This window comes from Protopterus annectens, chromosome 13.part0 (genome assembly GCF_019279795.1).
Source record: "Protopterus annectens isolate FY-2018-M chromosome 13.part0, PAN1.0, whole genome shotgun sequence".
NCBI classification, from domain to species: Eukaryota; Metazoa; Chordata; order Ceratodontiformes; family Protopteridae; genus Protopterus; species Protopterus annectens.
This window is the reverse complement of record NC_056747.1, coordinates 327,704,689-327,730,925: the sequence shown is the minus strand read 5'-3', so window position 1 is coordinate 327,730,925 and position 26,237 is coordinate 327,704,689. Positions and strand designations below refer to the sequence as shown.

General features: G+C 40.5%; 1 protein-coding gene across 4 annotated transcripts in view; it reads left to right on the top strand.

Moving 5' to 3' along the window:
• Nucleotides 1–1,010: 1,010 nt before the first annotated feature.
• The window catches only part of LOC122787298 (semaphorin-4D-like), a 2,116,148-nt gene continuing 2,090,921 nt past the window's right edge, over nt 1,011–26,237 (top strand). For 3 of the 4 annotated variants that reach the window (XM_044053927.1, XM_044053928.1, XM_044053925.1), the window contains exon 1: nt 1,015–1,274. The gene's annotated coding sequence lies outside the window, so the exon portion shown is untranslated. Of the gene's footprint in view, nt 1,275–26,237 lie in introns of all 4 variants that reach the window. The other variant, XM_044053929.1, reaches the window with a different exon arrangement.

Sequence of the window (26,237 nt, the reverse complement as noted above, 5' to 3'; positions counted from 1 at the left end):
GTAAAGAAAACGAATGTTGATGTAAAACCTGTTCTTCTATTAACTTTTAACATGTAAAAGATCTTTGATTTGGGGCCTTTGGCTTCCCGTTATTTTTGGCTTTATCCAGAATTCTTGCACAAATAAGTTGAAGGGTACTGTACGCATACACCGATGCCCACGTCACAGATTTCTGCAATGTTTACAAAAAAAGACACTTTTCCTTAAAACATGGATACTATTTTCATGTTTCATTCAGAGGATACAGATGCCAGAATACAAAGAGCGAGGAACCCCGGGTCACGGCTCTCAACTGTCCCGGATTTTGACTCAGATTTTAGCTTGGTCCCTCCTAAAACTGGTGAATCTTGGAGACAAGGTGGTGAATTACACTTAATAAATAATGACAGTAATTACAGTTTTACACTTCTTTTGCTTTCGAAAACATTAGCTCGCATTCTCTTAATTAATAGTATTAATACTTTAAAAACGTCTCTGATTACTTCTGGATTTGTCCCTGGTTCCTTGAGAGCTGTACCTCACTCAGATTGAACTTAAAATGGTCCAGTAAGAATAGGGTTACCACCTGTCCCACTTTGTGAGGGACAGTCCCTCTTTGGGCAGTTGTGTCCTGACAAAAAATTGTAAAAATGGCAAATGTCCTGAGATTTTAGGACAAAATTATTTCCTATATTTTATGTAATAGTTGCATAAAACAGTTATTCTGTATCTAAAATACCTAAATGTTATAAGAAACAGAATAAGCAACTAAAATGTTACAAGAATAAGCTTTTATTTAGGCAAAAAAAGTTAAGTTCTATCCTTCGTACTGACCATGGGTATGTGTTGGCCTGTACAATCTGATGTTTGTACCGAAAATGTCCCACTTTGGCCATTTGAAAAGGTGGCAACCCTAAGTAAGAATGACCAATGCTGTATACCAATCAACAAATTAAAAATAAATAGGTAACATTTCAGGAGAGACGATTTGCAATGCACTCATTGTTAACACCTCCGAACATTACAACCTGTAGTGGTAAAAGGGAGGAGGAAGTTTTCTCACGTGGTGCAATGTAACCGTTCCTCCTCCCGCCTTACTTAGTCGCGACTCGAGCAGCGTTGGGGGTTAAGATGTGGTTCTGATCGGTCCACTGTGTGGTAGTATTAGGTTTCCAGTGGTAGGTCTTAATGGCAGCATGGGCTTCCTTGAATGAAGTACATTGCTTTGAAATCTTGTCAGGATTTAAAACAACACTGCTGAGCCTGAACTTTTAACTGAGGACGTCTAATTTCAGGTACACATTGACCTTTGCTTTCATTAGCAGGTTGCAATAAGGTTCGTTGTGTAACATAGTTAACTGTTGATAACGTTTTTTTCATTCAAATTCACTATCGTGCTGTATGTTATTATGTTTGTTGTTCGTGTAATTCTTCTAAATATGCGTTTCACTTCGTGTTCGCTGCAAATTCACTTGCCTAATGTCCTATATTCTAAAGCATTCTGACTGAAATGTTAATGTTTGTGATTAAAACTCTGTCTATAGCCTGCATGTTCTGGGATGGGTTTGGGAGCTACTTCTAGAACGGGTAATTATAATCCTGGGAGTTGCGAATGTCGCAACAATTTTTCATTACAGTTCTTGCAATATAGGATTGTGTTGACTTTTTGGCTTTGTATTACAACATTACCCCACCGCGATTTTCGCGCAGGAATGGGCGTGGCGTGTATTGACAGGGCAAGCCCGTGTGAGGTCGTGTGCAAAATACGGCTGAGTGACAACCTGTGCGGAATACCCAGCAACCTGTTGAATATTCATTCTGAATATTCCATCTTTTTCCTGCGTTTCCTTTCCTTCTCGTATGTGACAGTAGCGTTTTTAGATAACTGCTTTGAATAAGTATTTGGTCTGACTCTGACTTTATTGTATACAATACAGTTGTATAATTATTTGAAATGAAATGTAAAGAATACTGCATGATTTACCTCCTCCTTAGAGAAGACAGGCTAACTGCATTGTTCGAGGCTTGAAATTGCTTTAATAAATGGGATTTCAGATAAATGAGGTGTAGAAACAGCAGTAAACCAAAAATCATTTAATTTGCAATGTTTGTGTTAGAAACGAGGTAATTGTGTTGTTTGAAGGTATGAAATAGGTTGCCCAAGTGGTGTTTCATAAGAATTTTTTTTGAGGTATTAACATGACATTGTGAAAATCCTGGTGATTGTAATTATATTTATAAACCATAGGGGTATACAAAAATATTTTTAGCATGAGTGAAGGCATTTTTTGCTGGCTGGCATTCCAGCTGTGCAGGTGCTGTCTAGAATTCCACCTAATACTCATTCTGTGTATAGGTGGTGTGGTAGGTGCTAGCTGACTTCACCTAGTACAAACCGTTTTGGATCAGTGACACCAGGGGTGCAGCTAGGATTTTCAAATTTGTGCTCTCAAACTGCTACGGCCATTCTCGTAATTCACGGTTCGCTCTTTTAGTATTGATGGAGAGGCATTCGCTGTAATGCCTCTTCAGTGATATAATGTAGATTCACTCAAACTCTGTCCCTTGAATTGAAAATGAACCTGAAAGTCAGTTCTTTGAAAAATGCAGCATGGTAGTTTGGGTAGAGGATTCATGCTTCTGTTTTCTGTAACTAAGGTACAGGTTTTGAGCTCGAGTAAATTACTAACCACCTGCTACCCCTAACTAGGGTGTTTCATTCACACACACACACACCACTCCTACCTCTTAGTGCAAGAAATATGGACAAAGCCTAAAATAAACAGGGACAGATATTAAATAATGCTCTTGTGAACTTAGAAAGTTGCTAGAATAACAGGATTTGTGCTAGTATGAGAAAGTTGCTAGAATAACGGGATTTGTGCTAGTATGAATTTTTCTAAAGGACATGAAGTCAAACTCAAATGTGACATTATTTAACAACTTCAGCCTTCAATAATTTTCTAGAAAATCACAAAATTTATGAGGAACAGACAAAAAATATGGGGCAAAAATCTGGACATTCTGCAAAATTCGGACAGTTGAGAACTATGCTACTTACCACACACACATATACCTCTCAACCTGTCAAAGCAACAAACCCATAAATAAAACTGAGGCAAAGGCCCAAAAATAAGACTTTTTTTTTTTTTATTTAAATATTGCCCTTATAAATTTAGAAAGATAATAGAATAGTAGTAAGTTTTGCATTAGTACGAATTTTCTGAAAGGTATGAAATCTGAAACTCGAATGTCTGCCATTATTTTCTAACTTCAGTCTGTAATGATTTACCACTAATTTGCCAGAAAACCACAATTTTATGAAAAACTGACCAAAAATGTAATGCAAAAATATAAAATTGCCAGACAATACAGCTGGGAACACGTCAAAGAAGGGACACCATTTTAATATGAGCACTGTTAACTTGTGCAGCTGACAAAATTAGAGAATCTACATGCATTTCTGAAATAAAAGTAATGTATAACTCTGATCATTAGTTATTTATAATTGTGAAGCCTCCACGTTTTCTTCCAAAATTGCTATTTTGCGGAGGGATTATTAGGGGGAGCAACATTTTGAGTCAAAATTGGGAACAGTTGAGAGGTTTGGATATTCCTAATTCTGTAAAGCAATTTATTTGCACGTACCTCTTAATGCATGAAATCTGGACAAGGCCAAATATATTGGGGGAACATACAAACAGTACTAAAAATTGATCTTGTATACACTTAAGACAGTTGATAGAATAACAGGTCTTGCTTTAGCATGCATTTTTCTGAAGGTTATGACGTCTGAAACATAATGTCTGTCATTTAGTGACTTAATTCCTAAATGATTTGCCAGAAAAGTTTTATTTTGCATTTTACAGCATGGACACCAATAAATATCTGCTAAGCAAAGCAATGCAGTCTCTTAATGAAACTAGACTTAACATTAAAACTTCTCTGCCCTTGAAACTCGCATTCATTGAAACGGCATTGAAACCCACATTCAAAGAAAATACATTTTGCCAGTGGCAGATAAAGATTAACTTTGTGCTGTTTTCAAATCATAGGCCCCTTGCACATGGAACATACACGTGCTCTTTGATACACCTTCCTGATTGTATTAAATTATATTCCTTGTACAATACAGTATAGTTGTTAGAGAGCATTTTAAATTTATTGTTTTGAACATTTTCCAGTAAACAATGAAACAAAATGCATGCACCAATAATGACAAAATAGCCCAGTTCAGAACATTTCCATCATAAGTCTACTCAAACTTCTACAGTCCACCAGTATCAGTAAATATGCACAATCTCTGAACTAGTAAAAGCCATCTACACAATTCCACATTAAATAAATCTGTAACTTATGAAGAGGTTGCTGCTAGCAAACAACTTTATATTTCATTGTTTCATCTACAAATAAAGTGCCTGTTGCCCTTGAGGAATAAATTGCCTATGTTGCATTAAAAAGTGATATGCTAGTAATATTGCAATAGGGAATGGATGGCAAACTGATAACAGGTTCATAGTTGCTACTAGATATCTTCGCCAAAAAGGACTACAGCATCCACCCCCCTTTACAACACAGTATAGTATCAGCAATGCAACTACCTACTGTGGGAGAAGAACCCACAGCCTTCTGCATCAAAAGCAAGTACACTACCTGTTGTGCTAGTAACAATATAAGCAGACTCAGCATAAGCAGCACTAAACTTTAGTTCCCCTGCAGCTCTCAGCTCCTTGTAAAATGTACTCGAAACTCAGCTGTATCTCTGAACTTTGCAGCACAAGAAATCTGGAAAAAGCCAACATTTATTGGGGGGGGGGGGGGCAAAAGCCCAAAAAACAGGGACACATTTTAAACATTGCTTGTATAATTTTGGAAAGTTGCTAGAATAAAATGCTGTGTTACCACCATGCATGTCTTGAACCCAGAACCATATGCACTACAGTCAGTGCAACATACCACTATGCTAAATCAGCATTTTGAAAAATCGGAAGACTGAAACTTAATGGCTATTAGATGGCTCTCAACCTCTTAGCACAAAAAAACCTGGACAAAGGCCGTAATGAAGGAATACAAATTCAGTTTTCTCTTCACACCTTAGCACAAAAAACCTGGACAAACAAAAATAATAATGGGAGAATACAACTTCAGTTCTCACTTCTCACCACAACTGGGGAATACAACTTCAGTTCTCACCATAGCTCACAACTGTTAGAAATAAAAATCTGAATATAGTTCAGAAATGGGGGTGGTTAGGGACTTTAGGCTCTTCTTACCCTGAAGCAAAGGTACGGAGTTTGAGCCTAAACACCTGTTGTGTTATGTGGGGGCATACACACAGGCATGTATTGCAAGGTCTAGCAGTCCTGTGAACAACAAAAACTGAAATCTCTTTATTAACCAATTTCATTATTATTTAGATTACAACTCAATCATCAGGGTCTTCAGCAAAGACTCAAGGTACAGAAAGGGTAAAATGAGCATAACACTGAATTTCTTAGCTGTCCCACCATGAACAACTAAAGATATCCAAAGCAGCTGGGATACATGTGCAGCATGCTGGTCTGCAGAGTAGGGGCAGACAGCTAACCACTTGTATAACAGACTGCCATACACACTCAGTAGACAGCTGCGGACATTTTTTCTTTCATTCTGTTCAAGGACCAAAAAAAAACAGATACCTTAAGTAAGAAATCTACACTCAAATGTATCTGTCTTGAGGTAACACCCTCCTGCCAAACTCTGAAAAACCATGCTGTGAAGTTCATATCACCATTCCATTACTGTCTGGCAAAATGGCATCAAAGTCAGGCATAAATACATGTACATAGAGTGATGCTTCTATTACACTGTGTTCCACACCACATAAAGCAAAGGGACTTCTCTTACTTTATTAAAATGTAATTTGGATGAACAGATGAATAACCACATATTTAATCCCAGTTCAGAACTCCTGCTCTTTATGGCTAGGGCAAACATGTAAATGTCTCAATGTATCCGTTTTCATCCTGTCTTTGGATTATTCATATGCAAAATATAAGGGTTAAAATATATCATGGGAATGTTAGACTAGGTGTCTGTTCTTAAGGGTCAGTAGCCTTGTAACTACCCATGAACCTACAATGGCACTGATCAAATTGGTAAAGGCCTGACAAGGGTATAGGGAATTGACCATTCAGTACAAAGCATCCAAGTGGCAGCTAACCTGGGTTTGTATAGTGGGAATAGGCACTGAAGGAACCTGCCAAGGATGCATAGGTGTGTGAGTGGCAGAAGCCACCCCACCCATTCCAGGAGGAGTGCTTGGGTATGGCAAGCACTGCCTGGAGAAAGGCTTGGGGATGCTTTCAATTTATAGGTACGAGGTATGGGCAGCTTACTAGGGGGTTCATGGACTACGCTGAGGCGGATGAGGTCAGCTAGTAGTTCTTTCCCTCTCTGTTTGGTCCAGCACTGTATGTTGCAGTTTACATGCTAATCAAAAGATGGGGAGGAGATTAGAAAATGTGGCCAAGCCCTGGATGATAGCTCACAAGGTTCATGAAATTTCAGCCTCCAGTACTGGCTGCAAAAGAATGAGAGATTCCAAAAAGATGAATTCTTCTTGGAGAAGGAGGGTCCAAACAGGATGGGGGGTTAGGGGAATTAGATGATCAAGGCTGAGGATGGCGAATATCATAAACAGAGGGTCAGAATTAAATACAGGATGACTGGCTGAAGTGGAATATAATGAATCCTATATCACAGCAGTCTATACACTAAATATACTGTTCACTGACTGAAAAAAATACTAGAGCAAAATGTTAAACTTTCTGGCTGAACTCTAACAAATTCAAAAACTGCCAGCATTTAAAAACGTAGCTGGTTGGTGTTTGCAGTGGTGGTTGTGTACCTGCTCTGTTTCTACAGTGAAAAGACTTTTCCAGCAGAAAATTCTCATTAAGAAAAGTTTGCAATGTCCCAATTTGACCAACCATGCAACTATTTACAGACACATCATTGTTTAGGCTTAGACGAGGATCACATATAGGAAAGGTTGCTGTATTCTTCCCATCTCAATGTGTACGACAAGGCTGGCACTGTATCTGGAATTATATGTGATGCCAACACACACACTCCATAATTTCCCGATCTGTTTCACATACTCTCCTTACCTGATTGCTCCATACTTTCCTGATCCATTTTCTGCTCGCACTCCTATCTGTTAACGATTGCTCCATTCAAGCTAATTTCCCGCTCACAGCCAGCAGGACATGACGTCAGCTCCCGTTCGCTTTCACAACACCCAACAAGCATCCTTAAAGAGCCAACGCTTTTTTTTTTTTTTAGTTAAAAAAAAAACTACCGCACCAAGCAAGCATCCTTAAAGAGCCAACGTTTTTTTTTTTTAAGTTAAAAAGCTTACCCCCCTTCTAAATAAGTTGTACTGAAATCAGTACAGTGCGTATGCCTCCGATGTCCCTGAATGAGACCAATAGCTATATTGGGTCAAGCCACTAGACTAATTCAGCCAGCACTCTTAGTCCACTTGACACACCACCTGGCACAAATTGTGTGTCAGGTTCTAGCTGACATCCCAGCTATCATAGCACTGCTGGGTGTGTGAGGCAGACAACTGTGTCTTGTCGAGGCATTCCACCGATTCACCAAAACTTCACCACTCTATGTGGCTCCCAAAGCGATGGTGTACTCTTCCTCATGCTATGCCAGCTGACACTCTGGTACTCTGTCCAACACAGCACTGTTGTGTCATTTAGACAGCTCTGACTGGTAGTCTGTTGAGAAATCTGTAGGTCCATCCTGTTTTTCTGTTCATTCGGTATTCTGTCAAGCACAGACTGTAGACCATTTGGCATGTTGCCCAACACAGCACTGCTAGCCTTTGAGACAAATGGCTATATATAGTCAAGGCATTCTTTTGGTGCATTTGGCATTCCACCTTACCCACTGACAGGGTTCACCTGGCATTCCACCCATTACTGTTTGTTTTCTGGTAACAGCTGGTACTTCATTTAAAGCTGCATTGCTGGGAATGTGAGATAGATTGGTATTTCTGCTCGACACACTTCTGATTCGCTAGGCACATCAGCTGGCATTCTGCAGTCCTGCATAGCTGCCAGCACAACATTGTTTTCCAGGTGCCAGTTGGCATTCCAGTCAGAACTGCACTGCTGAGACAGTGAGAAAGATTGTCTTGATGTGAATCTGCTGTAATACCAGACACATCACCTGGTATTCTTAAGGCCTATGTGGCAGTCGTACCAGCTGGCTTTATCATACTTGGCACAGGACATTTGGGTTTCTGAGAGAGCTAAATTTGGTCAGTGCACTCCTCTGGTCCACCAACACTTGACTGGTACAGATTGTGTGCTTTGTGGCAGACAGCTCTGTGTTCTGCCCAGTGGTGTATGATTTGCGGGAACCTATTTTGTTTTGACTGCGTTACTTCACTTACAGAGCTGGTGGTGTGCCTGTTCACCTACTACAGTACCTTTCATTCTTCTGGTCCACCTGGCATGGATTCTGTGCCAGGTGACAATTGGCATTGCATCCGACACTGTGCTGTTGGATCTTTGAAACAGCGATGTTTGGTCAGTCCACTTAACATATTGTGGTGCACCAAGCGCTCCACCCAGTTTTCTATCGGGTCACCTGGCGTATCAGCTGGCAATCTGCCAATTTGCATGTATTCTGTCTGACATAGGTTATATGCAGGGTGCCAGCTTGTCACTCCACCCGGCACAGCATTGCTGAACCAGTGCGACATTACGAAGTCCTCCACCTACCATATGTAGGAGTTCATAGGTATTCACTGTCAGTCTGGTATTTTGCACCCCCCCCCCTTTTTTTTTAAGGGATGTTGTATGCAACTTTTTTTGTTCAGGATGGTAACATTCAGCATTAGTCCTGAATATATCTTTACGGAGCTGTCATAATGGAAGTTCAGCATCTGAATATATCATTACTGAGGTGTTATTACAACGGAAGTAAGCAGTGTGCGTGTATAATACATATAATGTGTGTGCTTTAGCAGAGAAGAACATTCTTATTCATTTTTTTTTTTTTTGTAGTAGTGTGCTATGACACAAATGTCATGGTTTGAAACAGCTAAAATGTTGTAGGTTAGTGACAGCCGTGGGTGCATTTTTTAGCTCAACATTCTTTTGTCACTGCCTGAAAGATTTGGTATACAATTTGAGAGAGACTGATAAATGGCCTTTTTATACATAGTTGCCGATTGTTGGGGTTCATGGTCCTTCACAGTTTGGCTATTTTCCATCTTAGTCTGTTTCAGTTAATGGTGTAGTGCTTAGAATATATCTTAAGTAACAGTGAGGGACCCAGCACTCTCATAGATGGGGCAGCTAACATGACTGGACAATTTATGAATACTAGGCGATCAATGCAGCATCTGGTTAGTGCCATTATATGGTTTGTTGTTCTTATGTTTGTCACCATTTTCATTCTTCTATAAATGCTAACCAAAGCTGCTGTTTTGCAAACTGTTGCCCCTTTATCTTTTCATTTTAGGCTAATACTAAAACCTGTAGGTTTAGTGTGCGGGCAGTGGTTTACTCTAGATTTACCAAGTTTGGAACACAGCCACTTGTCTTCCAGTGTAACTCTGTTAACTTATAAGGTACATGCAGTTAATTGTGGAATGATTCATCCCATGGTGAACCTCAAAATCTGGCTGGCAAAGTGGTCGCACTCGTATTTATGTGCTTGAACTGAAAAAAAAAAGGCTCAAGTATTTAGCTGAAACTCAACACTGCGCTAAATAAAGCAATCCCATTATAAGCTAAATTGCACTAAAATGTGAGCTGAAAATAAAGGAAAATATTGCACTTGGTACCATATTTATGCAAAACAAAGGTGCAGTTCTAATTAACTGCACATAAAGGACATCAACTATATATCTCACGCACATTGGCTGCTATGGTTTGTCTGTATGTCCTCTCCAACATCAAGAAAATGATTCCTTTTTCCTTTCAGCTGTACATAGCTAACTGGGTATGCTCATCATATTGATCACTGTTGCAGTAGCTGTAACTACATAGTTATATCCTGCCAAGGATGTAACAACCAGCCAGCTTCCAAAGCTTCAGGGCAACTTCCACGTACCCAAACTGTCATTTAGCTCAAGCTGAGCTGACTAAAGACATGTTTGGGCACCAAGCCTTTCAGAGCTTTCATGTCATTGAAGAGAGTGCTCTTTTGTGGCTTTCAGTGGTTGACAGTTGACTTGTGCTGTTACTTTGCTGGGCGGATAAGTTACCTTTGGGGGAAAACTTCAACATTAAAAAAAATGTTGCTTTATTGTACTTTACTGTTTAAGAAAGTTATTTTTAAGCTAGGAGTTTGTGTTAACAGACTGTCATGAGACTTAACTGTACTTTTAAATGGGAGTGCAGCTTTTTTCTGACAGCTTTAAAAAATTGTTTAAAGTAACTGAAAACACTTTCTTTGGCAAAATTGTTTTTTACTTTTAGTAGCTGGCAAGGTGTTTCAAATTGCCTTTTATTTTTGTGTAAAAGTGTTACTTTTAAAGACTTCAAAATTTTACTGGCTTTTGCTGCTTGTTTTCTGCCAGAAGAGGCATCATTTTCTGCTTGACCATGGAATAAACTACAGTCAGTCTTCCAGCCATAAAAAGAAAAAGTTAAGCAAACAGCCTTTGCCACCACAGCAGGCTAGCAATTTCTCAGCCACATGGTGCTGCGGTAGCGTTGTCGCCTCACAGTTGGACGTTGCACGTTCGATTCTCAGAGCATCTTCTGTGTGTCGACATGCGTGAACTGGCGTTCCTTCGCTGAAGGTTGTGCGTTAGGCCCGGCAAGCCAGCACGTAAAAATCTACTGCCAATTAGCGGACCGGAGTTCCGCTGTGGCGACCGCTAACCGGGAAAAGCCGAAAGACAGTAGTAGTAGGTGGGTGACTCTTTTGTGGGCATAGTTTGTTCTTCAGACTAGTCATCTTTTACCCCAGATTCTTCTGGTGTAGCACCTACATCTCCTCTGGATTGGGGGTTAACCACATCTGTGTAACTCTTGGGTTCTTCTCAGTGGAAAATGGAGTGCTACTTTCGTTGGTCCTAGAAGAGGGAACAAGGAAGACTTCCCTGTTTGGTCAGAATCTTGTGCCCATCCCTGGGTAAGCTGCTGCTGCCATTAATGCTGTTGGCCCCATTTTTCCTGTCAAAAAGAAACCAAAAAGCTAAACGTGTCTTCTCAAATTTCCTTAGACAAGAGTAGTTTACTGGGTTTAATTCAAGCTATTTATTCTTCTTATAAGATGATTTCTGGTAAAAGAAAGAGGGATTACACCTTTTTCTGAAGATATTCAAGATTCTGAATTTGGGCAGGAATATGAAGGGACATACAGGGATTTCCCCTCAGTTTTGTGACTTGGACTCTGAGAGCTCAGTTTCTGATTCTCCCTGTGAGGGGTTCTGTTTCTGGGAGACTGTTTCCAGAACTTGCCAGTGTTTTCAGTGGGCGAACACTGAAGTTTCTCAATCCCTCAGGAAATACTTACCTGTTTGTTGTTGTTTGTGTCTTTCGGCTTTTCCTGGCGAACACTGAAGTTTCTCAATCCCTCAGGAAATACTTGCCTGTTTGTTGTTGTTTGTGTCTTTCGGCTTTTCCCGGTTAGGGGTCGCCACAGCTGAACTCCGGTCCGCTAATGATTGGTAGTTGATTTTTACGTGCCGAGTTATCAGCCCTGACGCACAACCTTCAACGAAGGTACACTCATTCACACACATCTCCACGCAGAAGACGCTGAAATCGAACTGGACAGCGTCTTGCTGTGAGGCGACAACGCTACCGCAGCACCACCACTGCGGGTTACAGAAGAAATTTCCAGAACTTTCCCCATTCCTCCAGTTGTCAGCTCTGTAGGATGTGTATTGTCAGTGGGAGGAAATCTCTCCTTTCCAGGGGATAATTTTATCATCCACCAGACCAGATTCCTTTATTCTCCCAGTCCTTCAACATGTGATGTCCCAAGGAGTGATAGAACCAGTTCCTCCTTACCAGGTTGGAAAGGTTTTTATTGAAGGATTTTTTTCAGTGCCAAAGAAAAAAAAATGATTGGTGACCACTTCTGGATCTATTTTTCTTTCCTAAACCAGTTACCTCTTCTGCCTTATCCAAGTTTCCTGGTAAAACGAGATTTAAAAGATGCTTATCACATCCTTATTCATCTAGACTTCAGACATTTATTTGTTTCTTTGGATCACATTCTTTCCTCTGCCTTACCCTTTGGACTGTCCACTACACCAAGAATGTTCACAAAGTGTTGCACTCCGGTTATACCTCATTGCAGGTTAGAGTATCCACATTTTTCCATATTTAGATAACTTGATTATCTTTAGAGTATGTTTCATAGTGTCATGAATCTCAAGTTTAGGTGAGAGATCGCTTAATTAAACTGGGATTCTAAAAGAACATTTAGAAGTCTGACAGCTTCACACAAGATTGTGTTCCCTGGGTGTCTTCTAGATATCTCAGTTTACAGAGCTTTTCTTCCACAGGAAAAAAAATAGATCTATATCTAGATCCAGCAGTAGTGTTTTCCACTCAGACTTTTGTCACTGTGAGGGAATACCACAGGATTTCAGGTCTAGTGGCATCTATGACTTTCATATCCCTGGGAAGACTCTACATGAGAAGATACATGAGAAGATGCACTGGTATCTGAAGTGTCTTGGGTCCCAGCATGCTTTGCCTTTTCAAATCCTAGTGCTGGAGGTTGGAAGAAAAATCACTTTGTGGAGACAGCACATTTCCCTTAATCCAAGTCTCCCCTTCTCCCTCCCTGTCAGCTCCAAATCAAGTAGTCAGCAGAGAAACCTTGGACTTTGCTTGGGAAGCAGTTTCAGGAGGTATAAAATTGCAGGGTGTGTAGGACACCAAAGACAGATGCACACACACACACATATATAAGGTTGCCCTGATCAAGGAACTCCACTTTCTGAATCATCTTTGATCCCTTGGACCTCTGAACATTTTTACAGATAGTGCCACAGTCATGTGGTACTTCAAGCAAGGGGGGGCCATGGTCATATCCCCTTTAGACAGCCTTGTTAGCTTGAGATAAAGCTTCACAAGAAGTCTTACTTCAATTTACAATAATTATACATTCCATCAGAGATAAAAATGTGTGGTAGACAGCTACGCAGGACAAGAGCAGACCCTCACAAACAGAAACTAGATCAGGAGGGCCTTCCAAGATTTGATCCATTTGTGAGGAGTTCAAGTACACCTGTTTTTCTCCTCTCTGAAGAATCAGCTGGTAAGATTCTGCTCCAGGATGTTTTGCAAGAAAACCTAGAAGACATAATCTTTTTATTTTTCTTGGGCAGGGATGTTCCTGTATACTTTTTTTCACTTTTCTACTGATAGGGTACCTCTGAAGATTCAGAAGGAATCCCCCATGATCATTGTGGTGACTCCCTTCTGGCCTAGGCAACAATGGTTCTCTCTTCTTTTGGAAATGGCTGGGGCAATTACCATAAGCTTCTTCACAGAATGGATCTACTCTCATATGATTAGTAATGTTTGATGCACCCAGACCCCAATAAACATCACATGACTGCCTGGATGATAAGGCCTTAATTCTCTTTAGACATCTGTTTACTGGGGATGTCTCACTCACAAACACAATAGTAGGTACTGATAGAGGCAAGAAAGCCTGCTGCTAAAAAATCATACATTAGCAAATGGAAAATATTTTCTAGTTGGTACCAGCATAACCAGCACTAATTCAGGGGTAGTGTTTTTTTACAATATTTGTGCAAGTTTTTCTATGGATTTTCTTACTGTAGTCACAAGATTAATTTATTGGCCATTTCAACATGTCTGATGCAGGATCCTCCTCTTTCAATACATTCTCATTTCAAAATATTTTTGAAAGGGGTTTTGCATAAGAAGTTTCTAAGAAAACCACTTGTCCCTCCTTTGGGATTTAAATTTTGTTAGAGAAGCCAACACTTACTCCATTTGAACCAACTAATCTGACTTGAGGTTCTTAACATGGGAAAACTGTTCTACTGATTTGTCTGACCTCTGCAAGAAGGGTATCTTAAGATGCAAGCTCTATTGGTGAGTGAACCTGTTTCATTTTCCACAGAGACTGGGTTTCTTTAGGCATAAAAGAAAGATTAGTTCTCAAAGTACTATCTGAGATTACTTTTAAGCCAAACCCTCCATTTCCCTGTTTTTTTTCCTGAACCTAAAAATGAGGAAGAAAGGATACTCAATAGCTTTGATGTCCATAGACAACTCGTATACTATCTTGACAAACTAAATCTTTCAGATTTTTGTATTAGTTGTTCATTTCTTGTAAAGGTAAGGAAAAGGACAGCCTATGTCAAAACGGACCATTTTCCAAATGGTTGTCTCAGGCTATTACTTTTGATATACTTGCCTCAACAAAACTATTCCAGGCAGGATTAAGGACCCCACTCCAGGGCCTTGGGTTTCATCTATTACCTTTTGGAAAGGGTTTGATTTTGGAAGTATTATCGAAGCAGCAGCTTGGTTCTTTATACATATGTTTACAAGGTATTGCAAGCTTGATCCCTTCTCTTGGTCTAGATCTACCCATGTAGCTAAGGCTACTGCAGCAGTGATAAATATGAACATAGTACAGCTTGAAAGTAAATTTACCATAACAGTAGATGTTCAAACGATCACTGCTATAGTAGTAGCTGCTCCCGCCTTAATACCCTTTAATTGGTGTGTTTATGCCAGCGCTTTCATTTTTTTTAAACAAGAAACATTTTTATTAAATTATCACTTGTGACAAGCGATCGTACATTTATATAAAGACAAGCGATCGTACATTTATATAAATGCAAGCAAACAATATTGACATATTTGTAGTTGCAGACATTTTACATCACTTATAATATATCCAGTTATTGTCAGACAATTAGCTCATTCCTATCCTGCCTTCTTAAACCTTTCCTCCTCTGCACATATTGTTCCCACAATTCCCATTTTTTTTTTTTTTGATATATGTAGTTTGCTCCTACCCTTTTATAGGCAGCCGTGGTGGTGCAGTGGTTAGCGTTGCCACTTCACAGCAAGAGGTTCTGTGGTTCGATCCTAGGCTGGGGTGCCTTCTGTGCGAAGTCTGCATGTCTGCCCTGTGGTTGCATGGGTTTCCTCTGGGTGCTCCGGTTTCCTCCCACATCCCAAAGACATACTGTAGGTGGATTGGACACTCTAAATTGGCCCTAGATGTGAGTGTGCCTTCTGTGGAAGGTTGGGCGCCAGGCTGGCAACTCGACACTGTAAAACTACACTGCCAATCATGAGTGGACAGGTGATCCACTGTGGTGACCCCTAACCGGGAAAAGCCGAAAGAAGAAGTTTGCTCCTAGCCTTCTCTAAAGATCCCAATTCCAGTTGTTTTATGTCATACTATATTCAGTACTTCTAGTAAAGTTTGTTTAGACTTTTTGATTTCTGTTTTCTAGTAATTGCTTTTTGGCAGCCACTGTGATTAGACTCTGCAAAGCTTTGCTATGTTTAGGCAATTCTGATTTTTGTGTCATGGCTCAAAAAATAATTTCTTTAGGTACACCAATTTGCTCACCCATTATCTGTGACAGAGCAGTCTGCAAGGAATCTTTAAAGTCTTTCAACTCATTACACTCCCAGAAAATGTTCCCAGTTACTTATTTTTTCCCCAACACACCTCCAACATTTGCTGTCTACCTGAGGAAAAATTCTTTGGAGTCTACTTGGGACATTGTCGAGTAACACGCAGAACCATTATAGAGTACAATGCCCCTTTTGGAATGTACCTCCCAAGACTTCTGCAGCAGCTGAAAAGACCACAGAAGTACCTCACAAATAGGATTACTGGCCTGAAACAAATGCCCTACACTGACGGTCTCAAACTCCAGCTTTACGCCATAGCATATCGCCTACTCCGAGGTGATCACTGCCTAACATATAAAGCTATGTCAAACCCAGAGCTGTTGGACATGATGCACCTAAAGAAATCCCAATCCTCTGAGCTTACACGCTCTAGGGACCTAAACCTTGTCACCACAATAAACGGGACATACTGGAGGGATAGATTCCTGTCCCAGAGACTTCCCATACTCTGGAACAGGCTACCCATCTATGTCAAGCAAAGTTCTTCACTAGCACTCTTCAAGAAAAAGCTTGATGAGTGGATGGGAAATGCACCCTGGGGATCACTTCTGTGTCTCTGCTCGACAGGGGCACACGAAAATAACTTTCTTGGGTGGCGTAAGCCAGGGTACCTTGTTGGCTAGGCTTACGTAGGCTCTTGGGCCAATAGCCTAGTATCTACCTATGAACCTATATAAAAATACCTATATAAGAACTTCCAAGCAAATATCCTAAATCTTCTAGACTTTGTTGCATATTTTTTGGGAGACATACATACATCCCTCATGGTTTCTTTGTAAATTGCTTATCCAGTTTCTTCCCAATCCTTTCTAACCCCTCTGATTCTTAGTTATCATGCAATATTATATATGCTGTACTAATTATTCCTTTTTAACAGTAGCTTCTGTTCTAGATTCTACTAAAAACTCTATCAGTGCTGGTCTTTCACGTAGAATCCCCCTATTTCTTTTGCCTGTACTCTATCAGTCCTTGATAGGGAAGACAATCTCTGTCCTGCAGTCCAAATAGATTCTTGGCCTTTTTCCATTCTTTTACCTTTCAGTCTCCGTATTTGTTCCCAACACCTTGATTCTTTTACCAGTTTTCTCCAATAAATTCCAGCCCCCTCTTTGCCTGTTGTCTGTATCCCTAGTTGCAGCCATCCCTATCGGCAGACTCTTTAACCAATCCTGTGTTTGTTTAAGTTCTTGGAGTTTTGTCTACTCCTTTATGAATATAATAATCTGCATGGTTATCGTTCTCTTTAAGGATCTGCATCCAAAATCCGAGTCTCTCCTTGTTTGTTCAGCTTCCTCCTGTTTCATCATCTCTTTCCACTTTGAATTATAAGTTTCTGCTTGTGCTATGTATAAGAGCCTTAACTGTGTAGCTCTGAAATACCCCTTCAAATAGGGTAATCCTAAACGATCACCTACAGTTGGAATAGTCAGCATATCCCACTTAACGCTTGCCGTCTTCCCCTCCCAGATGAAATCGTTAGGCTCTTTATTAATTGCTATTCACAGCTTCTCCTCTGGTTGATAAAATTATGCCTGACCTGTGTATAAAACTAAAGGGACTAAAAACATTTTAACTGCTTGTATCATGCTGTCCATATCCATGTAACAATTTCCAAATTCTGTTTGTGTATTATCTTCAATTTAGTCTCTTCCCACCTATCCTCTGCTACCATTCCAGAATCCTTTTTAAACAATATATTGCTGAACCAGTTTGTGTGAGTACATAATTTACAGCTGTTACCATTGCTTTAAATTTTTGTATCCTGAAAACATTTGAAACTGCCTCAGAATGTTCCACGTCACTGAAATGTCCTTTTCTGGTTTTATCAGGTATAAAATATCATCATCTGCAAATAGGGCCAGCTTTTCTTGACTGCCATAACAATTATATCTTGAATTTCTGAGTCTCTTAATTACTCTGCAAGTGGTTCTAAATATAGTGCAAGTAACAAAGGGGAAAGAGGACACCCTGCCTGGTTCCTCTTCTCAAACAGAAATTGTCAGAGGAGCCCACCCACTTTAAATTTTGCCTCTGATTCCTCATATATCCACTTAATCAACCTTGTAATTTTATCAGGGAATGCAAATGCTTCCATTGCCCTGTTCATAAACTCCCAACTTACTCTGCCAAATGCTTTTCTGTGCATAAAGACCCACCAACAATGGTATTTTTTGTTATATTTAGCTTTTCTCTGGATCATTAATATTCTGTTAACATTGTCAAATGTTTGCCTCTCCTCCACAAAACCACATTGATAAATATCAATTTTTGCTTCACCTTTGTCATTCTTTTAGCCATTGTAGACAGAAAACACCTTATAATCATGGCTCTGATGTTGTTGATCTTCATTCCTTACTGATGGGTGTCAGTTCCGTCCTTGGAACCAAGTCTGCCTTGTAACAAGCTCGTGCCAGCCAAAAAACTCTTGAGCTAAGCTTTTACCCACAATGCCCTTCGCCTTGTTACTTCAGATCTCGTTTGACACTTAGCCGTAAAGCCGTGTCAAGCCAGCTGTCAGCTAAGTACTTAGTTTTTTTTTTTTGCATATAAAAGCATTTTTTCTTAAATTTGTTCACCTTATTTTTCATTCTAAAGTCCCTTCTTTAGTCTATCGCTAGTTTTTACCCACGTTAAAGTATCTTTTTCCTCAAACACCTTATGGTAATCTCATGTGCCATTGTTAGTACGGCCCTTACTCTTTACCCTCTGTGGTAATTTCATGTGCCATTGTTGGTATTTCTTTCCTTCTCTACCTCCCTTTAAAAAAAAAAAAAAAAAAAAAAAAAAATTAAAAATGTTTCCTCTCTTACTTTTTCACTGTATTGTTGGATACTTGTATTGTGGTATTATGTCTGAGAAAAAAGGAGCTTCAGGGTTTAAAACAGTGCGACAGGTGTAGTTGCAAGATGCCTAACAGCGATACTCATGTTTCGTGTGTGCATTGTTTGGGAGTTCCCCATCTTTCTGTGCAGCCTCCATGTACTGTCTGCTAAGGGTTTGGTTCTCGAACCCTTAATGAAAGGAGAAACAAGTTGATTTTGAAGGGCCTCCTTAAGATACTCTTCTCAGAGGCTATCTCCACCTATCTCCGCCTCCCAGAAAAGAGCATAAAAAAAGAGACCGCATTCGGTTCCTTCACTCTCTGGTGATAAGAAGCAGAAACCAAGACCTAAAATTCAAAAAATGACTTCTTCGGCTCCAGAGTCCAAACTAGCTTCTATGGCACCATCTTCGGTACCATTAACAACCATTGTATTGGTGCCTATTTTGGCACCGACCCTGCATAAACTGCAAATTCTGACATCTACACAGACCGTGAGCTTGCCCACAGTGTCTGTTCTAAGTTTGGTCACTTCTGCCATACAGGTCTCTAAACTTGAGACCTTGGTGCCATTAGACCATACTGTATGGACCTGGTACTCCCCTTCAGTGGATCCTTTTGTTGAGCAGCAATTTAGCCCTTTCTTAGAACTGCCAGAGTCCCCGTTGGGGATATCCATAAGATCGACCAGGAGCTTTTCGGAATTGGACGTGATGCGTCTTGTGGGCCAGCTGCTGATGGACAGAGATTGCTACTCCTAAGACCCCATTCCCTTTTTGGACTTGGGAGTCTATCTCCACGGATTCCAGCTTATGCTCCTCCTTTGACCTCTTTGCAGGCTTCAAAGTTCTCTGCACAGACGCCTTTTTTGGTTCCCACACCGGTGCCACTAGTGGATCTCACTGTGACTCCTGAGCCATCCCTTTGGCCTTCAACTTGTTTGGAGCCAGGCCATCCTCAGATACAGGACTGGACTGCAGGCTCCATGGCATGGCTCTGAGTTTTTTGGTGCCGTCTGCCACGGCTGCAGGAGCCCTGTTGGTACCATGTTCCCTGGAGGCTCCATCCTTGGGACTTGGGAGCGGGGTGGGACCAAGAATTATTTAGAGGGACTGAAAAATGCTGAAGTACTGCAGAATAGGGTGAGTCTCACAGAACAAGAGGAGCAGCAACTGCTCCTCACCGCCCCCACCAAACGTCTACTGGAGATGGCAGTAAACTACATTCTAAGACTAGCAGAATATCTAGGAATCTCAATAAACTGGGGAAAGTGCAACCTGATTCCCTCTCAATCCTTAAAATTTATCGGAGCGATTTTCAGCACGCATGCTTGCCTAGTCTCTCTCCCAGACCACAGACTAGGCAGGATAAGATCCTAAATCCAGGTGATATTGTCAAAACCTAGTCCTAGTTCGAACAGTCCTTCAACTTCTGGGTTCCAAGGCAGCGTCAATTACCATAGTGTCCTTGGCAAGACCACACATGAGAATTCTCCAATGGCTTCTTCTAACACAATGGTACGCTTTACAAAATTTCTTGTCCTTTCAAATACGGATAACTCGGTGATGCAGGCGAGATTTAATGTGGTGGATTACGCCAGATGGACAGTAGCCTCTTTTACCCACAGCAGCCCAGGGCCACAGAGACTACAGATGCTTCGCTGATAGGGTGGGGTGGGGGGGGGTTAACCAAGAGAAGAGATGGTCCAAGGTACTTGGTCAGACAGAGGCCCACCTGCATATCAGTGTTCTAGAACTGAGGGTGGTGCTTCTAGCATTGCAAGCATTTCAATCCATCCTTCCGTCGGGGGCAATTGTTGTTCAGTCGGACAAAATGTCAGCAGTCTGGTACATCAACAAACAAGGGGGAATCAAGTCCTAACCATTGTCGAGAAGCCATGAGAATTTGGCAGTGGGCGATAGCTTCCAACTGCTTTCTGATTGCAGTGCATATTCCTGGGAGTCCCAAAGTGATTGCAGTCAAGCTGAGCAGATGCATCCTACTGCCTCACGAGTGGTTCCTCAATCCTATTATTGTGGCAAAGATCTTCAGCTGCTGGGGCTAGTCTTGTTTGCGACCTATTGACCTCTCCAGCAAACCACAGATGCAGCAGGTACTTCTTCCTAATTCCCCCACAGGAGGAGTCCTCGAGGGATGCTATGCTTTCCCTCCCTTTTCCCTTGATCCCCCAATTTTTATAGAGAGCTTTTGTCTGTGAAGCAGAGTAATCCTTATTGTTCTTTACTGGCCACAACAGGTTTGGTTTTCCTTCCTTTGGCCTCATCTAGTAGATCACCCATGGATTCTGGATCCAACTCCAGAACTGATTTTGCACACACAAGGGTTGACTTACTCGAACACCTTCAGTCTCAAGCTGACAGCTTAATTTCTCCACTTCCAGGCAGAATAATTTTACCTCCCCTGTGCGTGATATCCGTCTGACTTCACATAAACCATCCACCAGGAAAATCTATCTCGGGAAGTGGAAAAGGTTTCCAATTTGGTCCCAACAATTAGACCCTTACTCAGCTCCTGTTAGTGTAGTTTTGGATAATTTATCAAGTCTTCTTCATTCAGGAGCAGCAGCCTCAACTATTCGAGTACACTTAGCTGATATTTCAAACTTTCATAATGGGTTTCAAGACTCATCGGTTATCTGCCATCGTCTCTGCAAAAGTTTCTTAAAAGATGTCTTGTATATCAGACCACCTTCATGGAACCCATTGAACCTTGGAATTTAACATTAGTACTACACTCCCTGACACGATCACCCTTTACACCTGCTTCCACTTGTGACCTAAAGTTCCTGTCCTGGAAATCACTATTTTTGGTGGCTGTCTCATCAGCCAGATGCATTTCAGAGCTTCAGGCCTTGTGTATTAAATGTCCTTACATGGTATTTCATAAAGACAGAGTATCACTCCCGACTAATCCTTCCTTTCTGCCCAAGGTTATTTCAGAATTGAGAATTAACCAAACAATTGACCTACCAGTCTTTTTTCCCCCCAACTACTCAAAGGAGAATACTGTCTTCATTTGCTGGGTGTACATAAACAGTTAAGTTTTTACCTGGATAGAACTGTCGGTACTTAAATCAGACCAGCTGTTTGTGTCGTATTTAGGCCTGAAATTGGAAAATCCTGTCTTGAAAGTAACCTTGTTCATGTGACTGAGAAACTGTATATCCTTTATTTACCATATAAATAAAATTCATCTACTGTGCACATTCCACCAGGTCTGTAGCAACCTCTGTTGTTTTTCATGCAAAGGCTTCAGTGAATGATATTTGTGCAGCTGCAACTTGGGCTACCCTTCATACCTTTTATCACTCATTACAAATTGGATTTGGCATCCAGGGGAAGAGCATCCTTTGGTTCAATGGTACTCTGGAAACATCCTTCATAGGGGCCTCCCAGGATTAAAGGTAGTTAGGGACTCTCTTCTATCAGTAAGGAATGAATGAAGATGAGCAACATCAGATGAAGTTATGCTGTTACCATAACATTCCATCTGTGGTGGTCATTTTCATTCATTACATCCCACCCACCTCCTCCTTCCAGAGGCTTTTGGGGGGATTGTATTGAGTCCTACTCGTACTTTAGGTTTTCTGCTCAGAGAAAACCTCTGCTTTACTTATAATGGGCAAACTCGTTTTGAGGTAACTGGGAGAAGGGCGTTGAGTAAAAGCTTGCTTTAGAGTTTTTTGGTTGGCACGAACGTGTTACAAGACCGACTTGGTTCCGAGGACGGAACCGACACCCATCAGGAATGAATGAATGAAGGTAACACAGAATGTTCTGGTAAGGACTTCTTTTTTTAGGATTGAAATGGACCTGTATGAAGCTGGATATGATAGGTCTTTTCCCTCTCTAGGTATTATTGCCACCACCACTTTCTTCCAGGAAGTTGGTGGTGCTTCTGCTCTTAAAATACTGTTAAAACCTTCCAGATCTTTGTCATTTTTTTTCCTCCTAGCTTTGAAACTTCCACAAAAATCTATTCCTGGAGACTTTCCTGTTTGGTTATACATTGCCATTTTTATCTCCTCTCCTACTATCCCAAGTATTTGTAATTGAGCCTCATCTACCTCTAACTTTGGGATGTTTAATTCTTCCATAAACATTTCCATTTATGCCTTTTCCTTATCTACATATTTCTCTGCTTTGTACAGACTTTCATAAAATTTCCAAAAATAATTCTAGTACCTCTATAGGATCTCTTATCTTCCTTTGTTATAGGCTCCGTAAGCTTGGCGACAACCCTGTCTACTTTCTGTTGCCTGAGTTGTTGAGAAGTTTTTGGGCTCTGGAATTATCAAAAATCAGTTGCTTAACAGCAATCTTTCTAAACGTATGCATATAATCGAGGTAATCCTTTATTTTCTGCTTGGCACTCTGCAGTTGCTGCTCCTCTTGTTCTGTGAGACTCCCCCTATTCTGCAGTACTTTCAGCATTTTTCGGTCCCTCTAAATAATTCTTGTTGCTTCTTAACCATATCTTTTTCTTTTATTTCCACTTTAAATTGTATCCCATTCCCTAGTTATATTTTTAGGATACATTTCTATCTTCTGTAATAACTCCTAAATGCTTTCCACTACCCATTTCTTAAATTCGTCTCTCTTCATCAGATAGGTGGGAAAGCACCAGTGGCTCATTTTTATTTCATTACCTTTCGTTTTTGTTGTAGTTGTTGGTGTATCATCTGAGATAGGTATTGGATGAGTATCCAAACTTTCAGTTAAATGCACATGTTCCTGTGAGATGCAAGTTCTGTCTAGCCTAGCCCACTTTTTGTATCTTGGAGAATATATGTAAACTCATTCAGAGCTCCTACTACTGAATTCACATTTTCCATGACAAATATTTTCATAAATTTCTTCAAAAATCTATCATCCTTTGTTATATGTTCTCATCTGGGCCCCCAGAGACATCTTACCTGTACAAATCAAATTCTAGTTCCCACCAATAAGTAATATTCCCAGATGAAAATTGATCAATTCTCCCAGAATTTTCTTAATCTCCATTATAGCAGTTTTAGGTGGAATATAAATACATGCTTGTGTAATCCTCCTCCTCCCTTGGCAGTAGCCCCTTAGTACTACAATATCTACCATTATTAACTTTTTATTATCCTTTTCTGTCACTGTTGGAGCTCCTCTTGCAATTAATGTAAGTGCTCCTTTTTTTTCCCCTTTGTCCCAGCTATTCCACTGAATAACTGTCCTGAAAACCTTTATCAAATTCGCATGTTCAGTTCTTTCCAAACGTGTCTCCTGTAGGATAACTATTTACACTCTACGTTTTAATATAGTTCAGTACTTTTTTTTTTTTAATATACTTGTGAGATCTTTAATTAAAGATTAACATTGAAAAGGTCATTATGTTAAAAAGATGATTATTCCCACCTTTTATTTGTAAGGGTTAGTTGTTTTTTTTTGTTTTTTTTTTTTGAGCATCTCTCTCCAGCTTTTGTTACATGCGCACACTGGCAGATTGACCTTATACAGTTGTTTCTTGTCATATCCATGCAAGCCTATATCACATATTACATAACTTATTTCTTTTGTTGATGGCCCTCAAAAAAAAAAAAAAAAAAAAAAAACCCAAAACTTAATATTTTAACACACACAACTATGTACATCTTCAAATATTGGTTTTGCCTTCGTAATAGGAACAGTTGTCCCAAACTGACCGCCATAACTTAAAAGGACACATGGTACAGCTGGTGCTTCTAAGTGCTCTCTGGTTTTGCCATTCTTTATTGCTCTCCCAGAATGAGAAAACACTTGAATGATTTCAGAAAACATTATCTTCCAGCCATTAAAAGAAAAGTATTCTGTTTTTATTTATCAGATTGTCTCCAGGCAGATGTGAGAACCAGATGCAGAGCTGCTTATAGAAGTATTTTTTGCTGGTGGAGAGCTTTATTATATTCAGTGTTCTTTTTTATTTAGTTGATTTCTATTTAAACGTGTTACTAGATGGCTAAGAGTCGTAATCCAGTCCTTCCCCTGTGCAAGAATGAGAGCGCACATAATTTGTTCTTGTATCATATTTTTTGAACAGGAACTTAATTGCAGTGCCTAAATTTCTTAAAACTGAACAAAGAGAAAAGGACAAAAACAGGAGGATGTTTCATTTAGTATCCCCATTTCACTTGAAAATAACTGAGAAAACTTTATAGCATGCAGATATCGTGCACTATACAAGCATTACTGTTAAGAATAAAAGTTTGTTTTACTTGCAGTTAATTCTTTCCTTCCTCTTCCGCTCTCCTAAGTTTTCTTCCTGACATTAATGACGTGCAGTAGGGCAGATGCCTTAGAGTCCCCTAAAAGTTTACCAAAAAAACAAAATAAACCAATGAAAAGAGGCAAAAGAAACCAAGAACAAATAAGCCTCTTTTGGACCTTTCCCTTTATTGGAGCTCGGTACAACACACAGTTTGTTCCCCTACAAGTTTAACAAAGTAAAGTCCAATATTTCCAGGTTTTCTTGATGTTCTTCGTTTCATTGTTGCAGTCATCACCTGTGGGTTATCCCTGCTGTGGTAGCCCTCGGCCAACCCGAATGCCAGAGTCTGTTTTTCTGCTTTGGCTGACGTCAGGTTGTCAGTGCTATAAAGGAAGGCAGCCAACGTCATTACATTAGTCTTTCTTGCCATGCAGAAGGTTCGCAAGTGTGCCGGTCGGTTGCTACCAAAGTTCGAATTACAGCAGAAAACGTCTAAAGCTTAGTATCTCGTTGGGGATCCTTTTTTCTTGCACTAACCCATATTTGAAAAAGTTAACAATTGTTTTGCCTGTGGAAAGCAAATACAACACAGAGACTTCCATTCTTACTGCGTCACTTGCTTAGGCCCGGACCATGACTTCCCCCTTTTCCGGTTCTGTGCCCTCTTCAACATGAGAACCATTCATCATAGAGCTGTTTTTGTAGCCATGTATTTTCGTCTTCTGTCTTCGGTTTCCGAAATGGTGTCCTTCAGCTAACAATCCGTAGACTTACAAAAAAAACGTAAGAAGAAAGAGATGGACCACACAAAGCTAAGCCTTCCAACTACTGTACCGCTAAGCAGGTTGTTAGTTCTCCGGAATTCAGTGAGGCACCTTCGCAGCCCCTGATGCCCAATTTGATACCTTCGCAGGCCTCTGCTGAGAACCTTTCAGAGTCCAGTATGCCGCAGAAATCTTATTTGTCTTCCGAGCCTTTGGTGGTGTCTACCTTGGTTGGGTCCAGAGTTGTGATGCAGGTACTGGCTTCCGAAGAGGTCTTTCGCACTATCGAATCTAGACAAAATCTGACCGGTTTCTCTCAGACCGATGGATACTCTTAGGCCTAGAGGGAAGGCCACTGCTAAGACAGTTACCTTTAGCCACCATTGTACCCCCCTTACTCCACCACCCTAAGCTCAAATGCTTAAAATGGCGGAGGATCTCATCACCCTTATCAGGGGTAGTCAGGCCACACCTTCTAAAAGGAAGAGAGACCCTTCTCCTGAAATACTGACAGAATAGGATTCTGAGAAGTCTGATTATTCAGATTTTGAAGAGGAACAACAACCTCTTGCTGCTTATGAGGATTCAGATGCAGAGGAATCCATTCCTTCTGCCTCCCCACCAGAAGATCTTTCCTTTGGGGAAACCCTTCACACCCTCAGGGAACATTTCCACTGGGAATCCCAGTACTTCCCTCAGTCTAAGAAAAGACTGAGTTTCTAGACATGCCCCAGCACAGACCCTTAGCCATTCCCCCCATCTTAG